The sequence below is a fragment of the Macrobrachium rosenbergii genome, chromosome 29, assembly GCF_040412425.1.
Source record: "Macrobrachium rosenbergii isolate ZJJX-2024 chromosome 29, ASM4041242v1, whole genome shotgun sequence".
Lineage (NCBI taxonomy): Eukaryota > Metazoa > Arthropoda > Malacostraca > Decapoda > Palaemonidae > Macrobrachium > Macrobrachium rosenbergii.
In genome coordinates this window covers 280,203-300,948 of record NC_089769.1, presented here as the reverse complement: position 1 = coordinate 300,948, position 20,746 = coordinate 280,203, and the positions used below count along the sequence as shown (strand labels likewise).

At 37.2% G+C, this 20,746-nt stretch overlaps 1 long non-coding RNA gene across 1 annotated transcript in view; it reads left to right on the top strand.

Moving 5' to 3' along the window:
• Window positions 1–3,968, top strand: part of LOC136854460 (uncharacterized) — a 4,658-nt gene extending 690 nt beyond the window's left edge. The window contains exons 1-3 of the long non-coding RNA XR_010857700.1: window positions 1–97; window positions 1,100–1,203; window positions 1,597–3,968. The exon at window positions 1–97 is cut by the window's left edge and continues 690 nt beyond it. This is a non-coding gene — a long non-coding RNA (uncharacterized lncRNA). The remainder of the gene's footprint in view (window positions 98–1,099; window positions 1,204–1,596) is intronic.
• Window positions 3,969–20,746: the final 16,778 nt, after the last annotated feature.

The following is a 20,746-nucleotide window of genomic DNA, read 5'->3' as shown; positions in this document are numbered from 1 at the left end:
ACCAAGGACCAGGAACAACCAAGGACCAGGAACCAGGGACCAGGTACAGAATGCTGTTCAACCTTCACGGCAGGGCGGGATTCAACTATTCTAACTGGTGAGCTTATTTTTCTATATGTCTGGATCATCTTAAACAAGCCCATTAATTACAGTAGAAAATACATAAATAGTCGTTAAAACGCCGAAGTTACTGAAGGTTTCGTATAAAGAGTTTTATTTAAACGTGTGAACCTCGAGATATGGATAAGTTAATAAAATTGACTCAGCACTGAAGCTAAACGTTTCGCCAGAAGTGTCATGTTAAATTAAACAAAGGTCAATAAGGTCAGGAACTGAAGTCTTAGTTCATTTTTGAACGGTATAATAGTCAGTACAAAAATGCTACATTGATTCCACATGACCAAATAACATTCTTATTAAGCCTGTTCCATTCATGATCTGATTTTGGTTTGATATCGAGTATGAGGTGGGTCATGCTCAGTATACTTTATATAAATGTTCATCCTGTGCGTCTAGTTTGTTTATAAGACCTATCTAGTAACACAAAGTTGAAGTAAGTTTGTTGAAAGCAGACAAAATAGAAACAACTAGTCTTTGTTGTTTCTCTTGAAGGCATCCTTTCTGACACTGGTTGCTCGATCAATCAATTACAGCCCATAGTATTTTTGTAGGAATTTCCGTTGTGTTTTTAAAAGTAGGCTCCCAGCATCTCGTTAAGACAGCGTCACAACACCACTGTATTGGCTGAAGGCTATATATATCATATTTCACCTTTGCGACTGTTGTTGCATTCTGCAACCTAACACCCTCATTGCACATGTATTAGGGGAAGTTCAGTGACGCTCTTTTAACGTCACAGCTTTCTTCCTTTACAGTATTAATCCTCTCTTACAACTTGATCCTGTGCTGTCTTGACCCTTCCACCGAAAAGTGTCTGAGTTTTCACAGCAGTGTCCCTGCGTATTCCCTCAAAGACAGGGCTCGTAGGCCTATCAATCCACTCCATACACTTGCAGCATTATTTGCCAAAATTTTAAGCCTCCAGAGACTGTCCTAGGTCTAATGCCTCCGTATTAATCATTAATTTCTTACCTCTCAGGTCTCTGGGCGTTGTGAACACTTGATCACGTGACAGGCAATAAATCTGCTGCCTTGAAGCTCAATTTTCTACAACAAGAAAACGTGGCCAGGTATTCCTGAAAGGTAAGGAAGTGCCTGTCGCTTGTTCAATGTATCAGAAAAGAGTGATTTTTGTTCGCTGATCTAGATTTGTGCAAAATGGATGATGAAACGTAGAGATTGCCCATGATAATGCGCACAGTTCTGTTGTTACTCTTTTTAGGGAAATTTGCTTACAATCCCATTTTCAGCTACCGTAATATTTACTACAGCCATGTCTAAAAAAAATTCATTAAGATACATTGAGAAAATGAAAACGTTTGAAACTAGTCTTAAAAAGATCCTGTCCAATCTGTGCCCCTGTTAATCAAAGGGGGCTAAGTATAGGACGGATTATTTCCTATTTCGATGCCTTGCCAGCCAAAAGAAAGATCTCAGCGTGACATGAAGTCATTAGCTTCTTCCTTCTCTCTTCAGGAAAGTGTCTGCAGTGTGCTCGCACATCAATGGAACAAGTTGAACGGATGTCTGTCTCACAGTTCCACAAGAATACTGAAGAATCTGCTGTGAACGAAGAGCATTTACTGAAAAATCTGCTGTGAAAGAAGAGCTTTTACTGAAGATTTTGCTGTGAAAGAAGAGCGTTTACTGAAGAATCTGCTGTGAAAGAAGAGCGTTTACTGAAGAATCTGCTATGAAAGAAGAGCGTTCACTGAAGATTCTGCTGTGAAAGGAGAGTGTTTACTGAAGATTCTGCCGTGAAAGAAGAGGGTTTACTGAAGAATCTGCTGTGAAAGAAGAGCGTTTACTGAAGAATCTGCAGTGAAACAAGAGCGTTCACCGAAGAATCTGCTGTGAAAGAAGAGCGTTTACTGAAGAATCTGCAGTGAAACGAGCGTTCACCGAAGAATCTGCTGTGAAAGAAGAGCGTTCACTGAAGAATCTGCTGTAAAAGAAGAGCGTTTACTGAAGAATCTGCTGTGAAAGAAGAGCGTTTACTGAAGAATCTGCTGTGAAAGAAGAACGTTTACTGAAGAATCTGCTGTGAAAGAAGAGCGTTTACTGAAGAATCTACTGTGAAAGAAGAGGGTTTACTGAAGAATCTGCTGTGAAAGAAGAGGGTTTACTGAAGAATCTGCCGTGAAAGAAGAGGGTTGACTGAAGAATCTGCTGTGAAAGAAGAACGTTTACTGAAGAATCTACTGTGAAAGAAGAACGTTTACTGAAGAGACGCCTGCATTTGCGTTTGTCAGATTTGTAAAGGGCAGCCTGAATGAAGTAGGAAAATGGCCTCATTCACAACAAATGTTGGAAAGTCCTACTTTCACATAAAGAGATGATAATCTTACTGATACTGATTGTCTAAAGTAGGGTAGTGTTGAGTTCACAGCCATGAGCAAATGTTAGTTTATCAAGGCCACAGCAGTGCCTTTGGACCCAAAGTCGAGCCCAGTTCAGCTTTAGGAGCCTTTATCATATGAGGCAGTTCACTGTGGCTCAGCATATTTGATTTAGCACTTCAGCCTGTTATGCGTTTAATATTTCAGGATATATATTTTTCACGTCCATTTCCTCCCACTTTGTTTGCCATCAGGTAGCTCAGTTCATTCAGGATGTATAGAATTTTTCTTACCTGATGTTCATACAGTATAAGCTTACCTGATGTTCATACAGTATAAGCTTTATCTTAAACTCATGAGCATTGACCCAGAATTTCTACAAGTTTACCATTAGGTAAAGTACAGCTCAGTATGTTTCATGATCCGTACTTGTCTTGCTGAGACGACTTATCACGTCGTATCAGCTGACAGTTATTTTTTAGTACATGTCAGGGTACATAGTTTATTTCCCACTTGAATTTCTCTATCAGCTACAAAGAAGCATAGTGTTTCGGGGTATATTAAATTGTGAACTTAATTTTATTATCAGGTTAACAGTAGTTAAGTGGTGTCTCATTATACTTCAGGATACTTACCCATTCTAGGTAAGACACCTAAGTTGAATATGTCAAGTACTTCAGTACATTTTATGATCGTTTTATTTTAATTTCGTACTAGTTTGATATGACCATCAGCTCAACATTTTTAGGTTACATAGGTTTTTAAAATTAAATCCTTATCTGTTTAATATTAGCTATCAAGTAGTTTATACATTACAGGATGCATAGTTTTGTTTACTCGAATCTATATCTGTTTGATGTCGGTTACAAGTAGTTCAGTGTATCCGGATACATAGGTCATTTTCTTATTCATATTAGCTATCTGGCATCTTCAGGATAATTCTTTGTTCACGTGAGATTCATAAGTTGAAGACTGGCTATCAAAAAGCTCAGGATTCTCTCTGTCTCTCTCTCTCTGTCTCTCTTATTTCAGTTCTGTACCTCCGTGACACATGGAATAAACTGCCACCAGGAGTTGTAAACAGCAACAGTATGGAAGAGTTTAAAAGAAAGATAGACAATTCATTAGAACACTGTGAATGAACAGTAAACAATGCTTGTAGAGATAGGTGAGTCCATGATGTCTCCTTGGATGGACTAATAAGTCTTTTAGACATCCTAATCCTTGTAACTCTCTCTCTCTCTCTCTCTCTCTCTCTCTCTCTCTCTCTCTCTCTCTCTCTCTCTCTCTCTCTCTCTCTCAGCAGTATTAACTTCAGCTACCAAGGAGAGTAGTATATTTCAGAATACAAAATTTGCACTTGTACAAATTTAATATCTATCAGGTAACCTAGGATGTTTTAGGCAACATAATACCAGACGGGAATTTATTATCAGTGTAATATCTGCCTCAGATAGTCATTATTATTATCATTATTCGGAAGATGAAAGCTATTCATATGGAACAAGCCCACCATAGGGGCCATTGACTTGGAATTCAAGCTTCCAAAGAATATGGTGCTCGTTAGGAAGAAGTAAGAGGAGGTACAGGGAAATACAGAAAGAAGAAATCTCACTTATCAAAAAAAGAAAAAATAAATTAATAAATAGATAAAAATGTATTAAAATGCAAGAAGAATGGTCTTAGGGGTAGTAATGCATTGCATCTTCGCTTAAACTTCTGAAGTTCCAATTGCTACAGTGGCTACAATTTGAAAATGTCTCTTTAAGGATAGTTTTTCATCGACTTAGCTTTGATTTGCATTATCAGTCAGTAGGCCATTGTTCGGTGCATGCTTGCCTGGATATGAAGGTCAACAGTAGGTTATGATTATTATTGTCTGTCATTTTCCTCGAATTTAAAAATTGCCAGTAGCAGAAAGTTCATTAGTTAGAAAAAATAGGTTTGGTGGTTTCCTGCAAGGTCTTTGCGTTGGACAGTTTAGTTAGAAATAGTTGTGTGGAGTAAAACCTGAGGTATTATTAACCTTTATAGAATAGAAAATATTTTAGGCTGAAGTTTAAATTTCTGTTATTTTTCCTCCCCAATGAATAAGGTATTCGTGAACTAGCTTCCTCCATACTTAGGGACTGAATGGAGTTAAGCTTCTTATATATTCCTCGTAGCTCTAACCTAAAGTTTGTTTCAGCTGTTGATTCATATCAGAGTTCCTTTAGAATTAAATTCAAAATGGTTTGAAGAACTTGCGTTCTTGTGATGTTATGTAAGTGTTGGTACTTTTCCTTTGAAACTGAGGATACTGAAAGGTTTTGTTTAATGCAGGGGAGAGATCTCATTCTGGAGCATTTTAAAGTTTGTATTGTTAAGGCAGGAGATGTTTCAGAATTTGGTATATTAGTTTTATCTCAAACTTTATGGCATAAAGAACTTGTCATTCTTTTCAAGCTGTTGAACGATACTCTGTGAATTTTGTACAAACCTTGCCATGACAATAAAGCATTTTGCTGGACATTAAACATACATCAATGAAAAGTTAATGCTGTAACTGCTGGAGAGTATCTTATCAAGAGAATCATTATCAAAGTTCAAGCGAAGGTGCAATGCATTACTACCCTGACACTATTCTCTCTGCGTTTTAATACAGTGTCTTGACATATGGAGTTTTAAGGTTAAGATATTGATTGTTTTTTCTCTTTTGTTAACATGTTTCATACAATTCCCAATGAATTTATTTTAAAGTTAAAAATTTAACTGTAAAATTTGAATAATGGGAAAATTATTGTAATACCAAATTTTGTATTGATTCTTGTACAAGGACTTCTGTATTTCAGCTATTTGCTCAGTTCTCATCAAGTCTTAGCTTTCATTAGTGGGAAAAAGTAATTAGGGCCTTTATTATATGTTGGCACATGAAAAAAAATCAAGAGAATTGTATTAGTATCCACTGTCTCCTTGTTTGTGGCCCATCATGCGTACATTGCAATCAGGGTTAGATAAACTTTGAATTTGGAGATTCGCAGCTATACCAAAATGTCCCCGATAACCAACGTTTGCAGTGATGTGAAGTGCCAATATTTTTTGCAAAGTTATTAGCCACAGAAACAGGATGAATTTGTAAAATCGTATAAATAACTAAGATATTGTTCTTACGTCTTCCTCTCAACCTTCCATTCTGACTAGACTTTTTTTTCTGTCAACTTGAAAATCACACACTACACATTCAAGTACATTTCTTCAGTCTCCTGTTAAGGCTGTCGAATAGAAACGCTTTCCATATTTACAACGCATGTTGCAGGCTCCAGAGTTGCATTTTGTTTTCACTGTGGAAGCAGTCCTGATCACCTGAACATTTGGGAGCAAAGCCCTGTACGTCTCATGCTATAGTAAAGTCCATATGCTTTGTTTACGAAGCACTGCACACTTTGCTCTCTCTCTCTCTCTCTCTCTCTCTCTCTCTCTCTCTCTCTCTCTCTCTCTCTCTCTCTCTCTCTCTTTTGTACTGAAGCACCTCTGTACATTTTGTGCCATGCCGAAGTCACATTACATGGTTCTCTTAAGAGTCATTACATATTTTTTTCGAATCTTCATTGTACGCCTTACCTTGCATTACAGTATCTTTCCCTACTGATTGAGTCTACGGACACTTAACATGCTTTGCTGAACGCCCCCTCGCCCAACCCCCCCCCAAACACCCCCACACACACACACATCAAAGAGTTTTTGCCCTTGCATCCAGACACAAGGATTAAGTACCTCACTCTTACCAATCTCACACTTACATTCTTACTCTCAACACACTTATACTACACACCAAGGGGTTTTAGCCATTGTTTCCAGACACAGAGATCGAGTACCTCATCACTTTGACCATTTTCACGCTTAATTAAATGCCTGCTCTAAACACACATGTACGCTACACAGTTATAGGTATTCATTTGTACATGATAATTGGCATTTGGATCTTGGATTGGTCGGGTATGAAATTGAGGCAAATCTTGGGATGTAAAGATATGTTGTTTTGTCACCATATTCTGAAGTGAATGCTAAAGAGTTTGTCGTCAAATTTTGGTTAGTTCATGTTTTGTAATGTGCTTATATTAGGCGTTCCATCTTATCTTCACATTTGAGAAGGGAGGTTTATATTAGTACTGTGTACAAAGTGAGAACTAGAGCAGTGTCTGTCAAAAATGAAACATTAATCTGTTAACCAGAAGAGTTGAAAGAAAACTATGAATTGTCATTCATTGCTAAGGGACGTGAGTTGAAGTACAGAAGTCCTCATATATGTATATATATATGTATATATGTGTGTGTATACTGGAAAGGCTTAAAATAAAGGACTCCTTGGGGTCAGCATTGCAGTGCCCCGAAGGAGGGAATAAATGCCCCCAGCAGGAGGTATTATATACAGCCAGTCGGTTATTACCAACTTTGAAGTCGACCCAAAGGGCTTCTTCAGTTTTCTAAGCTGACAGCTGATTGGCCGAGATGGGAAAAAGCCTGATGTAAACTTCCTCTGTTCTTTCCCAGATGTGTACTAATTTTCTGTGTCTCTAGGAAGGACTGTTAGACCATTTCAGATGTCAAAGAATAATGTTATTGTACAGAAAGTCCAAGGTGGGTGTAATATGGTTTCTATTGAGACAGTTCTTGACTTACGATTACTCTTATGACTGTACTGTATTCAAGCAAGTGCTTGCTTGGCATGTAGTGTCTTGATGTGGTGTATTGAGCCAGAAAATTTTGCTGCCAGAGTTTTGTACCAAAACGATGTATAATGGCCAAAAACTTTGTTTCAATTCTTTCTATGGATGACTTGTAAGAAAATCTACTGTTTTCAGACATTTTGACATTCTGCTGTCAGTTTTCTCTTGAGATTTCATGAAGGATTCTCTCCCACGTCTTGTTACAGAATCTGAGTCTTGTATTCAGTCACAGAAAACCAGGAACGTTAAGTAAAAATTTTTATTGTGAATTGTCACCATTTGCTTATGATTTGATTATTAGATGCTTTTATTTCAAATACCATTTCCTGGCCTGATTTGTGTAAATTTTGTGGTGTACTGTGGAAAATTGTAACTTGCGGAACATCATTTACCTGGATTAGAGAATTTATTTTCGTGGAAAGAATTTGTCATTTTTGCGAACGTTAGATTCCATTAATTGTGCCACATGCTGGTTTTTTAACAGTAGTTTACACGGAACAGTTTCAGAAGCTTATTTCTAAGTACTGAATATCTTTTATATCCTGCCAGATGTCAACATTTCTAAAGTAAGTCTATCAGAACATTTGGAAAGTTAAAAGTTATCCTCTGGTTACGTAGATAACAGAACTTTTAATTATATTTCGGACACATGCCGTCGTTTCAAAAGGGGGTACCAGCTTGGGGCTTAAACACTTTCTCATCTTAGGGTCGACATTTCATTCGTGTACTTGAAATAAAGGAGGGATAAATACCACAATGGTCTATTTTAGAAGTCTGTGTGAGAAACCTTGCAAAGTTCATAACATCGTCAGTTACTTAGACAAAAATGGGTGTTTGTTAATCTTGCAGGACTTTTTATGAAAGTCTTTTGCCTAAAGTGGACAGGAATCAGACTATTTAACAAGGCTTTTAACACGGTTAATGTGTAATAATGTGGACTTTGGATTTTGAGGCTATGAGAGATGATAGACACATTTATAACAAATGTTTTCCCTGTCATTTCAGCCTGTCACTTAAGGGGAATAAGAAACTGTTTCTCATTATTAGGTTACCTTTCTAACGTAAAGTTTAATCTATATAGAACGTATTCCCATGGAAACTTCGGTTAAGGTTTAGATGAATCAGACGCCTTAGAGAAGTTAATTTCATTTCCTCACTGAAACTGCAGCGCACTTAAATACAAATTTTTGAATTGTTCACGTCATCTTATAATGGTTAAGTGGCTTCAGGTGCTGACAGGTTTCTTCATAAGATTTTTAGACAGAGGAAGTGTTTATGGGTTTACTGAATATTGTATTGGCTCTTGGAACTGGAGATGCATGTCCCTGATGTGAGGTGCCTAAGTAAAGGTGATATAGTACTGTCTGGGTCATTTTGTTGCTGAGAGGATATGTGATTAGAGACATGATTTTATTGCTATGTGGAAATTCAGATGCATAACTGGTGCAGTCTTTTCATTGCTCCAACATTTCTCAAGGCAGGCCTTCTTGAGTCATGGTACCTTTGAGAAGTCACTAGAATGTCAGCTGATTTTACAGTTAGTATAACTGGTCTTGAGTAACCTCAGACACTACACTGGTCTTGATGTGTATTAGAAATTTCCTGGGTTTTATGGTGATGTGCATCTTAACTTTCCAGATGTCAGGGGAACTGTACAGAGGTTTTCTGAGTGTTGATGTTGTAATGTCATTCAGGAAGCTTGCTGCAATGTAGATTAGGATAAGTAAGTCCTTTTTTATGCAGTTTGTTTGTGGCTTAAGTCCTTGCTTGTGATGCCTTGGGATTCAAAGTGTTATTCCAATCTTGTAAAGGTTTAAAATATGAGAAAGATCGAAGTTTGGTGTTCTTAGAGTAATGCCGAGAATAAGTTTGGTTAATGTTAAGAGTTGTACTTGATTTTTTTCAGTTTGTAAGAGTAGATACTGGTGTACAGGATTAGGATAGTGATTGTGAAAGGTACATCATGTAGGACTTTTCAAAAACAGACAGAATTAGTTTGGGGTGATGGTGTTGAACATCTAGGGTATGTGATAACCTGGAATTTTAGTCCCCGTAGGGAGGTAGTGCCGTCAGTGTACTTCATGCGGTGCACTGCAGGCATTACTTAAGGTTCTTTGCAGTGTCCCCTCGACCCCTAGCTGCAACCCCTTTCATTCCTTTTACTGTACCTCTGTTCACATTCTCTGTCTTCCATCTTACTTCCCACCCTCTCCTAACAACTGATTCATAGTGCAACTGCGAGGATTTCCTCTTGTTACACCCTTCAAACCTTTTTTCTGTCATTTTCAATTCAGCGCTGAATGACCTCATAGGTCCCAGTGCTTGGCCTTTGGCCTAAATTCTATATTCTGTTCTGGAGTTTTTTGTGACACTGGAGTTCAGGCTCCAGGCCTTGCTTGTGATAATCTGGGTCTGTCTTTTTGAGTGTTCGACGATAGAATCTGGATTCATCATCATTAGTATCATCTGAATGCATGATGCAAAGTTTCAAGCACAGGGTATGTTTACTGGTGTTTGAAAGTAGTCCAGGAATTAGGGAAAATACAGGTTCAAGATCAAGTAGGATTCAAGAAGACTTTGCTCCTGGCAGATTTTGGTTTAATGAGTCTCTTGGTTTAAAGAGTCTCTTGGTTTTAGAAAGTCTTTTAGTCTGTGATACTTTAACATTTCCCTGTCTGAAGTTTCGGGAAGTTTGTTGCGGCGCCTTTTCTTTCAGGAAGTTTGTCGTTGTGTGATATTTTCACCTTTAGAAAGTCAGTTGATCTGGGAAACTTAGTCTGAGGAAGTCTGATTCTTCCTGCTACTTTGCTTTCAGAAAGTCTACGTTTGACATTTTTTGCATTCAGGAAGTACCTTGGTTTGTAATACCTTTGAGTTTCGATTGTACACTATTTTGATTCTCTCTAAAGTAATTCTGATAGTTTATGCCATATTTTTATTTAAAATGTCTGTGTTTCGCTGATACTTTCATGTAGTTTGAGTCTGTGGTTGTGCCTTCATATTATGTCAACTTTGTTACTGGGGTTTTCAAGATGTCTGGGCTTGTGAGTTAAATTTTTTGCTATAAAGTCTGTTCCTTTGTGATTTTTATTTATAGTCTGTTAGTTACAATTAATTTATTATTCTTGGAAGCCTTGCCAGTTTGCAATTTTTGATGTAGATAGTCTGTTATTTTGGAGTTTTTGGGAGCCTAAAAAATTTAGTAGGTCGTGATTTTTTTTTGGGGGGGGTGGCCAAAAAGTCTGTTAGGGAGGTTGTTTTGTCTGTGAAATCTGTTATTTCGTGTGCTTTCCTAGAAGTCTGTTCGTTTGCTGTTTTCTCTGCTAAGAAGTTTAAATTCTTGCTTAGGAGAGTTTTTGATTGGAATGCCTATTAGTTTGAGAGCTGCTCCTAGGCTTTATGAGTCACTTGCTTTAAATGTCTTGGTATTTTGTGAATCTTATGCTCAGGAAGTTTTGCCCCAGAGGTAGGTCATTTCAAAAGAGGTTTCTTTTTTTTTTTTTTTGCCCGGAAAGGGAGTCTGTCTGGGAGGAGTTTTGCCAAAAAATGTGTTTTTCTTTGGAGGAGATTATTAGTTTTACTCAAGAATTTTTATTAGGGAGGTTTTTGCCCGGAAATTGTGGTAACTGGAAGTGATTTTTGTCCATTGTGATGGTTCTTTTTTTTTCTGGAGAGAGTTATCAGTTCCGTAGGTAGTTTTTGCTTAGGAAGTGTTGGTTTAGGTGAGTTTTTTTTTTTTGTAAAGGAATTCTTTTGGTTCAAGGGAGGTTTTTGTTCTGACTGGAAATTATTAGAAATTGAATTTTTGGCTTGAAAATGTGTTGGTTTGCAAATTTTCTGCATAATACATCAGTTTAACTTTTTTCTTTGGTCAGGAAGTCTTTTAGCAAGTTTTTTTTATGAGATTCTTCATTTAGTTTGATAGTGTGGGTGAAATCTTTTCACAGAAAATTATTCCTATAAAGTTTGTCAGTGTGGGAGCCAGAGCTGATTTTGCCCAGAGAGTGGAGGCTTTTTGCCTACAAGGTTTGTCAGTGTGGGAGCCAGTGTTGATTTTGCCCAGAAAGTGGAGACTTTTTGCCGATAAAGTTTGTCAGTGTGGGAGCTAGAGTTGATTTTGTCCAGAAAATCTAGACTTTTACCTACAAAGTTTGTCAGTGTGGGAGCCAGAGTTGATTTTGTCCAGAAAGAGGAGACTTTTACTTATAAAGTTTGTCTGTGTGGGAGCCAGAGTTGATTTTGCCCAGAAGGTGGAGACTTTTTGCCTACAAAGTTCATTTGTGTTCTTTTCTCTTGACTGTGCTTGTTCGTCACTTTTCTGCCCATGAAGTCTTTTTCTTTTTACCTAGAGTGTAATTTTTTTATAACATTCAATTCGATGGAGATCTTTGGCTACAAATTGTCTCAGTTGGGAGAGTTTCTTTACCCAGAGGGTGCTGGTTTTTTGGGCTCAGAAGGTGTGTCAGTTCTGGTGTTTTCTCCCTAATAGAACTCACAAGAATAAAGGTCTGGTATTCTCTTAGAAATTTTGCATATAAAGATGAATACTTCTTCAAGAATAAGACAAAAGGTTAAGATATGGAGTGTCCTAAAACCTAACAAAATAAAAATTAAGTTTACTGGAGCTTGTAGTCTGGTATTAGCATTTAAAGGGAGATCTTGAGGTATAAGGTCAAAATTAAAAGAAGTAAACTTTTCATGAAGTTTTTCCTTACCAGTTTTCATTCTTTGGTTGTGACTGTTGAAACGGTAGCCCTGTCGTAATGGTCCATATGACAAGGCAATGTCCATTATTCTGTAGCCCTATACTAATGATCAGTGCAAAGTTGAAGTTCTTGGTACCTTGTATCTCTGTTCTAGTATGGGAAAAAGTAATTTTGATATATTCATGTGCCATGTCAAACAGCAATTTTCATTTTTAGGCAATTTTTAGTCACGTGGCCCTATTCTGATAAGCATAATAAGTAATTTTTAATGTCAATAATTTGATTATCTATAAGAAACAATTTTTCTTAATCTTTAGTCTTGTTCAGGTGATCAGTACAAAAATGCTTTTCAGAGTCATGTATAAACCGAAAACTGAAAGATTTGAAAAGACATCCTAACTTCAAAACACCCGAAAAAATGTTCCAGTTAGCAGCTGGACGTGTCCCCATAATTACTTGTCAATAGGATGATTTTCATCACTAATTACCTGGCAATGGGGTGGATTTTTGCAAGACGTATCACACAGAACCTAAACTGGCCTGGTGGTCCACGTGTACGGTGAAGGCTGACGTTAGTCCGACCTGCTGTCCTGCTGGGGAAGGAAGAACTCAGGGCAGGAGGACATTAGCCTTGCACGTCTCTGACCATTTACCTGACTCAATCACTTACATTGAATGGTGTCCGGTCCTCTAAGACGAAGTGGTTTTTTTGGGGAGGGGCGGGGTGCCTCAAGGCGCACTTGTTCCACCTGAAGGGGTTTGGGTCACTTGTCTGCTTTTGGGGAGATTGTGTGTGTCTCGGTGTAATTAATTGCTTTTGTTGCAACAAAATGCTGGAGGATGACTTGTAATTTGAAATAAAATAAAGTTAAATAGCTTTTGTTTGGTTTACTTGTGAAATTCCAGTAATTCTCTTCAGAAAGACGTCTGAGAATATAAGAACATTCTATATTTTGCTATTAAATCTTGTAGACGAAAATATGGTGTAAACTGAAAATAGCAACAAAGTATATGACTTTAAAAAGTTGTGAATAAATTAATTAGATTTAAGGTTAATTAGCTCCAAATAGCTAAAATTTTTTGTGCATGTGATGTTAATAAGTTGATCACTTAAAATGATTTGAATTACAGCTAAATTCTTAATTTAAAATATAATGCGAGCAACTGCGCAGCTTCAAACACGAAAGTGCAGCAAAAATGTGATTTTGAAGAATTAAAACTAATCGGCAAAAAATGCTGTGATCATCCTATAATTAATCAAAGTCAGTTACTAACTGTAATTTCTGTAACAACGGGCAATTCTCGAGTTCTGTCAGCCCGAAATCTTTCAGTGATTTCTCTGGTCAAAAATTACTCTAATCCTGGAACTTGGTGTTTTGCAAGTTGTAACTATCCACGTTGCATCATCAGATTTGCATGGAAAAGGCAGGCAGGCAGGCAAAGATAGGTAAAGGAACTAGGTTTATGATAAATGTACTAAGAGTGAAGACCAATTTCAATTTTACAATGTTTAACTCAATGAGACTAATTTGAACAATAATCAACGAATTTGAAGTCACTCCTATAGAGCATTTCCACATAGGATGGGATGTCACAGCAGATTATTTTCTGACATATTTGAGCATTTAGCCGTCAGATCTGACGTCAGAATGGCAATGTTCGTGGCAGAATTGAAGTCTCAATGTTTGTAATACCGTTACGAGCATGACAAAGCTCCACTTTTGCCACTAGTGTTGGCATTTTGATATCAAATCTGACGTCCAAATGCTGGAAGATGCCAGGTTGGCCGGCTCTGTGATACCCTTAACATGTACAAAGTTATTTCAGTCAACTCCTTACTGAAAAGAATGAAGTCAATTTTCTATATAACTATCTCTGAAAATTAAGACAAAGTAGCAACATCAATTAATAATTATAAGTAAATTATCCTAGACAGCTCTCAGTCAAGATTCCGTCAGGTACAAAGTCAGTGTCAGGTGGATCTTATATTTATCTCGAGTGTCCTTCGCTTGTTGTTCCTGCTCGGTTTTCTATGAGGGTTGACTAAATACCCATTTTCTAGTTAAGAAGACGTGAGAGAAAGTCTTAAGGTTTAGATGTCTCAATGAAAACGGGAAGCAGAATGTCCGAATGCATGTTTACGTTCCGTAGGATTTCTTACGTAGTGTCCACAGAGGAACTGGACTTAGAATTTTTTGTGGCCATCATGCTTTTTGAGACCAAATTCTGTCTGTAAAAGTCTACAGGTTTTTACGCCATGATTCATTAGCCACTACACGTCAAACAAGCATTTGCCTAAGTACGAAGTCACAGTCTTAAGAGTTGAACGTAAGCTCAGGCCTTTCTCAGTAGTAACTTAACCACACCCATCTTTGACCTTCTGTACTTGAAGTTCTCTTTGACATTTGGAAGGGTCTCTATAACATTCCTCATTAGTGGCATAGAAAATCACGCATCTGGGAAAGTGCAAGGGAGGTATAGAACAGGCTTTTTCCCATCTCGGCTAAGCTGTTGTCAGCTTAGAAAACTGAGGAGGCCCTTTGGGTCGGCTTCAAAGTTGGTAATAACTGTCTGGCTGTATATAATACCTCCTGCTGGGGGCATTTATTCCCTCCTTCGGGGCACTGCAGTGCTGGCTCCAAGGGGGCAAAAAAAATTAATTTTTTTCTTTCATTAACACGAGTATTCTCCTCAAACTTGCAAATCATTTAGTGGATTTAAATAAAAGAGCGTCCGGTTAATTTAGTTTTATTTTCTCTATTCTACAGTGTTTGCTTATACAGCTACGTCATCAATGACGTCACAAACTTTCTCACTTGTGAATGGAATGACGTCACAAACTAAGGTTATGCACTTTGCGAATGGAATGTCAACTTTCAAGACTATATACCTTTGTGAATGGAATGACGTCATAACCATAAGATGGTATACTTTTGTGGAACAAGTTCATATACTTGTGGGTGGAATGACGTCATGACTTTTTCGTTTATAATACTGTGAATGGAATACTGACGTAACAACCCAAGTTTCGTATTTTGTTAATGGAATGACATCACAAATTAAGTTTCTATACTTTCGTGAATGGAAGTGACGTCATAACCTTTATACTGGTGAATAGTGACGTCATAACCGTTACACTGAATAGTGACGTCATAACCTATGACGTCACCTAGTAAGACGTTCTAGCTTACCTCTTCGGAGTGACTCTAAACGGGCATTTTCCTATGGATATGACTAAGCCTTATATGGTATTTCTAAACTATTTCTCTCTCCATATTCGTAAATTTGGTAGTCTCTAATCTCGTTTAGATCACAAAAAACCCACTTACTTTTTTAAAAGCTAAGCACCTGTAGTAACTTTGCTAAATGCTAAGCACTTGTAACTTCTACTAAAAGCTAAGCACTCGTGTTTCTAAAAGTTAAACACTTGTAGTGACTTATCTAAAGCTAAGCACTTGTAACTTTTACTAAAAGCTAAGCACTAGTAGTGACATTTCTAAAAAACTAAGCACTTGTAAAATTTCTAAAAACTAAGCACTTGTCAAATTTCTAAAATCTAAGCACTTGTAACTTTGCTGGAAAAATTTTTCTAGAAGCTAAGCAACTGTAACTTTAAAATTTTCTAAAAGCTAAGCACTTGTAACTTTTCTAAATAATCTTCTACAAGCTCAGCACTTGTAACTTTTCTAAGGAAAAGCTAAGCATTTGTAACTTTCATAAAAATTAAGTACTTGTTTTTCTAAAAGCTAAAAACCTGTAACTTTTCTAAAAGCTAAAAACTTGCAAATTTTCTGAAAACTAAGCACTTGTAACTTTTCTAAGAGTAGTAACTTTACTGAAAGCTAAGCACTTGTAAATTTTCTAAAAACTACCTTTCTCTTATCAGCTCTGTTGTTCAACTCAATTTGAATCAACCTTTATACAGGATCATTTTGTTCGATTTTAAACACTTTTTACCTACAATTTCTGGAAGAGTTGTATGTGACTCTTGTACATATGACTTGTATTACGTATCTGAACCTGGTATTTCAGAGAGAGAGAGAGAGAGAGAGAGAGAGAGAGAGAGAGAGAGAGAGAGAGAGAGAGAGAGAGAGAGAGAGAGAGAAACATACAAAGTGTGATATGTTAGAGAAATGAAAACTTTCATACATAAGAACAAATCATTTTACAAAGCCCCTTACTGTTCATTCAAGCAGAAAGACCAAGTTCTGGTCCCAATATGTAAGGTCAATTAGACAACAAATAAGACCTTACCGAGTTTCAGAACTGAAATTTGCTTAAAAGTTATTGGTTGCTTGTTCAAAAGTAAACACATCAAGCAACGGGTCACGTTTATGAATAGACATACCTTCTCCTACAGCTTCCAGGTGCAATCTTCTAATTTGCACGAATCCCACAAGCATAAGTAACCTTGTACCACTAAGTTTTGAAATGGGAAGACTTTCCACCCAGTAGCGGGAAGCATTAAGATTCAGCTATGCCCTGAGAGCTTGCTTCTGCTTACTGATTAGGGAGAAGACGACTGGGTAATTCAACCTTGCCTGGCATAATTTCCTTACACTCTCTTCTACAAGTACCAGATTACCTCTTCACCTCAAAGGAAACTCTCTTGAAATTCTGACCAACAGACCATCAATGCTTGTCCCTAAGTGTTAAATTTACTAACAGCTGGAGATGGAAGTGATACAATCATGTAAAAAATGAGATACAAAGAAGGGGATCAAACTGGTTCTAAGAAGACCTGGAAGTGACAGGCACAAAGACTGATAGCCAAAGGAAATCTAAAGAGCTGAGTACAGACAAAACGTAGATGAAAAGGAAACTGGAAAGAAACACAGAGATTTTGTCATTGCAAACAATTTAGATACACTTGAACGTTACATCTTACAAGGAAGGACACGGTACCAGGCAGGCCACATCTCAAAGACAGGGACAATATAATGGGTATGACACAACTTCAAGGGGCTAAGATAAAGTAACACGAAGAAGTTGCAACAAGCAAAGAGTAAATACAGTACCTTTGGATATTATGATGGGGCAAATTACTTTAGTCAGGATAGAACAAAAATGAATTATGAAATTGGGAGAGCAAGGGTGATGGATGGAGGAACCACAAAAAAAACAAATTCCAAGAACAAAAAAACCAGGATGCTAACAAGAACACCTGAGGTCGAAAATATTTTACAGTCATACGAGGAGACAAAACGACTGAATACTCTAAACTACCCATGACAATTCACAAGGAGTCGACCATCAAAACACAAGTATGGTAAAATGGGAATGAAAATGAAAGAGCAAAACACACACAAGATTTACATTGTAGTTTGACAGACAAGTAAGGACATTTTAGGGGCTAAGGGGTAAGACTTTAGATTTTCTACATGGTTGGTCTGCCCTTATAATATAAATAGACAATGACCCTCTAAATGGTTTGTACCATGTAGCACATACAAAAATCATTACCAAACTTGGTCTCTCTGCTTGAAAATGGAAATAAGGGCTTTTCATAACAGGTTTGTTCTGGTAGAGAGAGAGAGAGAGAGAGAGAGAGAGAGAGAGAGAGAGAGAGAGAGAGAGAGAGAGAGAGAGAGAGAGAGAGAGAGAGAGAGCAGTAAATTAAACACAAGACTTTTTATTACAAAAAAAGGATATCAAATATAACAATTTATACATTTACAATGACTGACCCATATCAATATTCAGTTATATAACCTTTAAATTAGTAAAAAAATATAATACAATCTGAATCATTCTGACAAATTCTTCTAATATATAAATGTACACTGTTTCTTACCCACAGAGGGCATCCATTTTTTTTTTTCACTACAGGCAGAGTAAGAATGGAAAGACTCATTATCACAGTCGCTGAGTGTGACTTTTAACATTATTATTTTGAGATGAGAGAGAGAGAGAGAGAGAGAGAGAGAGAGAGAGAGAGAGAGAGAGAGAGAGAGAGAGAGAGAGAGAGAGAGAGAGAGAGAGGGGGGGGATTTTTTTATTATTATTGCTATTGTAAGTATGCAGTGTAAAGTAACTAATGAGTCAAAATTTCCCTCTCAAGGGGCTCATCTAAAGGATCTGTTAACAAGTGACAGGTGGAAATTGTAGCAAACAGAATGAAGGAACTAACAAAAGAGCAAAAAATAATAAGGGATGCATGAATAACTCAGCATAAAGAGAGAAAGAGGTCCGGTGGAAGGCTATAAAAACCCTGGGTCTATCTTACTAAGTACTTGACCAAACCCTAAACACTTGTAAAAATGTCATTCTCTTAGAAACGAAATTGCTTCTCCTACACTAACCCAATACTTTCACCTGGCCCAATTCATGCTGTAGTGCAAAGTCTCAGACACCATAATCCACGGTAGACAAAAAAGGGGCAGTTTGATCCAGTAGACTGGCAAATGCAAGCAAAGGAATTTGGGTTTACTAGTTTAATCAGACCAATGATTTAAATTCTAAAATATCATAAGGCTAGCATTAAGGATTTGCTCTTGATGACCTACAGTAGACCTTGTTTATTACACTGCAACTCCTTAAAGATTTAACATCTGGAAAAACTGAAAAGGTCAATGATTCTGGCCGAATGTCTTTCAGAGATTTGTTTCCAATACTTGATATGAGTTTAGTTTAAAGCTAGACATTCACTAAAGCTATGTTTAATTGTAAGGGTGGATCTCCACTCAAGGACTGGGTCATGTGGGTCATTCAATATACCCATAGGACACAAGTGTGACTAATTCGAAGACAGAACATGACTCTAATGGCATTCCTTTACGAAAGAGAAACATCAAAATACAACAGTCCATTTTTAATTCGTTATCATCAGATTCATTAATCCACAATGGCTCAGATGGCTGACCATATCATTTTTTGGATATGGTGAATCCAGCTGTGAAAAGAGCCAAGGTATCAGTAAGAGGGCAATTTGCTTACAAGTACTGTAATGAGTCTGATTATAAAAAAAATTCCACTTGCTATTCACAAACTCATTACTTTAAACTAGGCTGCTGCAATGCCAACCAGGTGAAAGGATCCATACAAGACCAAAAGGAGAGCTCCTTGGATAGTGAGGCATAAAGAAACCCCAGACTTCAATGGCAAAAAGGGTCAGGAGGAGCTGGACTGGAATGCTTCCCAATCAAGCAGAAGTCACTGATGGGGAAGATAGCTGACACAGAAACTTGCCCTGTTGTAACTGGTGGGCCCAACAAACAGAAGTTAAATGAAGCACCTCTAACGATAGCACTACTCAGAGAATAGTTAAGTGAAATACACAAGTTGAAATTGAACCATGCTCATAACTGGTCAGAATTAACAGCAATAAAAGCTGTAACTTGTTGAAATGCAGGACTTTTAACCCAATTTCAGTAGAGAGACCAAAGCGGAAGAAGTGAATCTCGCTGGGAAAAAAGGTATAAATAAATCGGTCTCTAAAGGGTTAAAAAGGAATGTAGGAACTTGAAATGAGTCTGAGAAGGCAAAACCTAAAGTAGGCCATGAGGTAACCTAGAAGTTACATCATCTGAGTTCATATAGCCTACTGCTCATCCATTAATGTGTGTTCCAGTCAAAACTGCAGGGCAATCACCAATCAACTGAGAAAAAGCAAACACTGACCTAAAAATGTTAACCCTGCATGACCTTGCCTACTGGAGCTTAGTGTTTTCCTTTTTCTTCTACAGTGGATTATACTGTCTAAAAAGTCACACAAATAAGGCCAGGTTTACGTATTGGTCTTGTAATAGACAAAAATTAAGAACACATTATAACAAAGAGAAGTTGATAAAATCTGCTATAATCTTAAAACCTCACAAAAGATATTTGCACTTGTATTGGCCTATACTTGACATTTACTAAGTCTTCTGAAAACAATAATCACTTACAGATTACAACTCATGATTATGTCATATATATGAAATGTTATGAACCATCGAAGTTAAAAGTGTACCACATAACCTTATGAAACACTAAAGGTATACCGTATAACTTTACGAAACAGCACAAAAGTCACCAAGCTTACTGACACCCCCTTTTCTTCTCAACTTAACTGTTACTTGGGGTCACTGTTTTAACTGCAATAAACTTGCTCCTTTAAGTAAAATAAACAGGTAATATAAAAGTACCAAAAACCAATGTTGCATTACAAATGAGGAATCTAAAATGAACACTTACTCAAAGATAACATTACATTTAGTAGAAATAGCTGACGAAATGAAATACTCTTTCACATAAGATAAAGCAACTACAGTTTTGATACACCAGGCCACAAGGTCTAGGATAAGATCATACACTGTTACAACCTGTACTGCTGCTATAAGTAAATTAAGGAAACCACAGAGCAAAAAACACTTGAATTCCAAGGGGCTCACACAAGTGGCTTGTTTTTAATGCCAAAATTAAAATTTAGTAAACTGCAGTTCTTTAGAACATATACAACTGGGAAATATAAAAATGCTGAGGATTCTGACAAATGTCTGGACAGAAAGGGATAAATCTCTCATGTTTGTGACCCAACATTAAAATGCTTCCATTTAACATTCTTAAAAAAATAACTGGCCTCAGTATCTTCAATGGGGAATTCAAGGACAATACACAAAGTCCATTTGTCTACCTTAGAAATGACAAGGCTTAGCAATCTTCGAGAATGATAACGGGTTGAACAATTTACAATAAATATCAAAAGAAGAAAATTTAAAACCAAACAAGGCCAAGTTGAAAGTCAGAGGATGAAAGCAATAACAGGGAGCCTTTAGTACCATCTACAGCAAGCCATACATGATCAGTGGTAAGTGGCAACACCTCCCACAGAGGAATCACAAATCCAAAACAACAGTTACTGCTGCTGGCCAAGAACCAGCAACACACCAAAGGA